Raw genomic sequence first — 4,091 nt, 5'->3', positions numbered from 1 at the left:
ATAAATATAATAATCTGACATGGCTGGAGCTTTTGATACCCTTTCACTTCTCCTTATTGGCTGAGGAGGTTCCTTACGTTTCTTTTGGCTTGAACATATAATAGGATCTAAGGATCCCTTATCCATAGGGTTTGGATGACTTTCATCAATATCAGCTAATTCCTCCAAAATTCTTTTATCAATATCATTTGTACTCCCACTATTAAAACGATCCTCCAAGAATGTCACATTCTTGCTCTCAATTATCAGTTTGTACTCAAGATCATACAACCTATATCCTTTTGAATGGTGAGGATACCCAACCATAACACACCTTTTAGTTTTGGATAACAATTTATTTCTATCTGGATCAAGAATCAAAACATGAACAATACACCCCCACACTATATGAGCAATGCTGGTTTGCTTACCATAAAACATCTCATAAGGGATTGTATCCACTACTTTGGTGGGAACTCTGTTAAGTATATGCATAGCTGTATATAAATCTTCCCCCCAAAAAGTAGTTGATAAATTTGCTCTAGCCATCATTGATCGAACCATATCAAGCAAAGTTCGATTCTGCCTTTTTGCAATCCCATTAGCTTCTGCAGTGTGAGGTGGAGTGCGAAAATGTTTAATGTCATTTTCAAGATAATACATCTCAAAATCATCAGATAAATATTCTCCACCTCTATCTAAGTTTAGTGACTTAATCACTTGCCTAGTCGACTTCTCAACTTCAAGTTGAAATGTTTTGAAAAACTCTAGGGCTTCAGATTTATGTTTCATCAGGTACACAAAATCAAATCTAGAAAAGTCAGCAATGAAAGTAATAAAATAGCGAAAGCCACTTCTGGCAGTGATGTTCATAGGTCCACATACATCAGTATGTACCCTTTCTAAAACACAAGAACATCTTTCACCTTTTGAATAAGACATTTTAGTCATTTTTTCATAAATGCAACTTTCACATGTTGGGAACTTTTCTAGAGTTATTCCAGTTAATATGCCAGACTTAATCAATTTGCCAATTCTATCTATATTGATGTGCCCCACTCTTAAATGCCAAAGATAAGTGCATTATCTTTTACAACAACATCCACATCACACAAAATATTATCACACAATTGCACTTGATACATATTATTGTTTCTAAAACCATGCAAAACAACTTTACCATCTCTACTCATTAAAAATCTTCCATTTCCACAATAAAACTCATATCCAAGTTTTTCCAACATTGAAACAGATAACAAATTTCTCCTAAGACTAGGAGCATACATCCACATCACATAAAATATTACCACACAATTGCACTTGATATATATTATTGTTTCTAAACCATGCAAAACAACTTTACCATCTCTACTCATTAAAAATCTTCCATTTTCACAATAAAACTCATATCCAAGTTTTTTCAACATTGAAACAGATAACAAATTTCTCCTAAGACTAGGAGCATACAAACATTCAACTAGATCAAAAACTATTCCATCATTCAACTTTAATTCAAAAACTCCAACTCTTTCAATCTCTGCCTTGTCATCATTTCCTATGTAGATGAAACTAGTATTATCACTTATTCTCCTTAGCTGCTTGAATCCTTGCAAGGTATTGAAAACATGTATAGTTGCTCCAGAATCAGCCCACCGTGATCCAGATTTAATAATAGTAGCATTAATCTCATCTAAAATCAAAGTAGCAAACATACCTTAGGGTTGTTTTCCAGCAGTCCTTAAGAAAGAGTAGCATTGAGACTTTTTATGTCCAAGTTTTTTACAGAAATAACAAAATACCTGTCATGATTTAAACTCAATATCTTGTTTCACACTGGTTCTCTTTTTCTTCTCCCAATTTTGTTTTCTATTGTTAAACTTTTTTTTCTTCTGATATTTCTTTCCATTAGTGGGTCTATCTGATTTTTGCTCTATAGCATTAACTGCAAAATCCCTCTTTCTCAGCTTAGCATCTTCATGACCAATGACCTTGGATAAGAGGTCATTCACTGACCAATCCAAACTAGAAACAAAATATATCTCCCTTACAGTTTCATAAGAATCAGGCAAAAATGATAAAATAGTGTATATCTTTGTTTTCTCATCAACTGGTCTTCCCTGAAGAGATAATTCATTAGCTATGGTAATCATGTTTTTCACATGCTCTCTAGTATCTCTTCCTTCAAATAATTTAGTTCTAATGAACTTTTCCCACAAACCCTCAATATGTTGGCTTGATTTCATCCCAAATTTCAGTTCAAGACTATCTAGAATAGCTTATGTAGAGGGATTATTCATATAGCCAACCATGAGAGAATCAGTCATGTATCTCAACATTAAATATTTTACCTTATTATCAGCCTTTGTCCATTTCTTCTAAGCAGTCTTAGCAGATTTGGTAGAATGTGCTCCTGGTATAGGAGGACAATTCTTTTTAATACAAACAGAATAATTATGAAACCCAATGTACAAGTCAATTCTACGCTTCCATTCATCATAATTGGATCCAATAATGATGCAATTTTTCATAATGTCAGACATGTTTAGAGAACTAGAAGAATTAGCCATCTGTCATAAGCATACAACGCGCAAGACAAGATTGGAGACTAAGGCCCATTACAATTTTGCACAATAAATTATTGGACATAATGTGGCAAATTCAAATAGTCCTTTGATATCTCAAACACTCCACGTATCCGATGGGCGTAGGAAAGAATTTAATCAATCAAGGACCACAAAACATAAATCAATTATCAATCCAATAATAAATTAAATTCTTCCAATATCCGATGGACGTATGGAAGAATTCAATTAATTAAGGATCAAATGTGTCTTATCCGATGTGCGTCGATACAAAAGATTCTCATGCATATCCACAATCCTATCTCATCCATGTGATTAACCGAGGGGTGTCATCATGTGTGAGCATCGGAATAGTGAACAAACTATCCAAAAAAAAAAATCACTCCAAATGCCCAAACCCATGCTATCACTAAAACCAATAGGATTGGATATATGTAGCACTAGAATATATCATAACCCATACTCCCACAAAAATTGAAATGGATACATATAGAACAAATAATAATGTAATTTAAATTGACCCAAAATAGATTGTCCCAAAAGAATAAAAATAAATAATATAATCTTTTGAATAAGTATGGTTTCACTTTAATATGACTTGCTAAGCCAAGAAGGTGGCTTGTAATTAGCTAAATACAAAAGTGACTTGGCATAAACCAAATACATTTATGTAAAAATATTTGTGGCTTGGCATAAGCCACAATAGATTATGACAACTCTATGATAACTAAAAGTTTTTTCATCTCTTAAAAAGACTTTTCAAATTCCAATGTATTTATTTAGGGAAAAAAGTAGCGGGGCAACTGGTAAATTAGCTTAAGCGCACCACTAAACGCAACAGATGAATCTCAGCCGTTGAGATTTACCCTGTGAATCGTAACCGTTCAAAACACTGACAGGAGAACCGGCATTTTATAGTTACTTAACCGGTTACAAATAAAATAAAAAAAATACCCTTTACCGAAAACACCGGAGGGAATTAATTTGAAAAGAGAAAAAAAAAAAAAAAGGCTTTTGGAGGACGAAGCTTGCGATCTATGTTTTTGGTCTGGAAAGGGTAGGTTTTCTGACAATCCATCTTTCGACGATCCTTATTCAATTGATCACCTTAAAATCTCGGTATATTGTGAAGGTTAGACGTCTATCCCACTCCTGTCGATCTTTGTTCCTTTATTGAAATCGTTGTTCATATAACTAGGGTTTCGACCGTAGTTCTCTGTTTCTTTCTCTCACTTTCTCATTTTATGCATTATAAATCTGAAGTTGAAGAGTTTGATATGTTTAGGAGTTGATCGATTGATGAATTTTTATCTTAACATTGAAAAGGAAAAAAAAAAATTGGAGGAACAAAGGTCGCGATCTGTGTTTTTGGTATGGAAAGGGTAGGTTTTCCGATGATCTTTATACAGTTGATCACCGGTAAAATCTCAGTATCTGAAGGTTAGATGTCTATTGAAATCATTGTTCTATTGAAAGGGTAGGTTCTTTGGTTCTTTAGTTTTTGGTGTCAATAATGGAAGAAGGGTGTTG

The 4,091-nt window shown here is 33.6% G+C and overlaps 1 long non-coding RNA gene across 1 annotated transcript; it reads right to left on the bottom strand.

Moving 5' to 3' along the window:
- Positions 1 to 1,168: 1,168 nt before the first annotated feature.
- LOC122648607 lies at positions 1,169 to 1,676 on the bottom strand. Its single transcript, XR_006331103.1, has 2 exons — positions 1,436 to 1,676; positions 1,169 to 1,251 (listed from the first exon to the last, which is right to left on the bottom strand). It is a non-coding gene; the product is annotated as an uncharacterized LOC122648607 (long non-coding RNA).
- Between the last annotated feature and the right edge of the window lie 2,415 nt (positions 1,677 to 4,091).

The sequence above is a fragment of the Telopea speciosissima genome, chromosome 1 (genome assembly GCF_018873765.1).
Source record: "Telopea speciosissima isolate NSW1024214 ecotype Mountain lineage chromosome 1, Tspe_v1, whole genome shotgun sequence".
NCBI lineage: Eukaryota > Viridiplantae > Streptophyta > Magnoliopsida > Proteales > Proteaceae > Telopea > Telopea speciosissima.
This window is presented reverse-complemented; position numbering and strand designations above follow the sequence as displayed.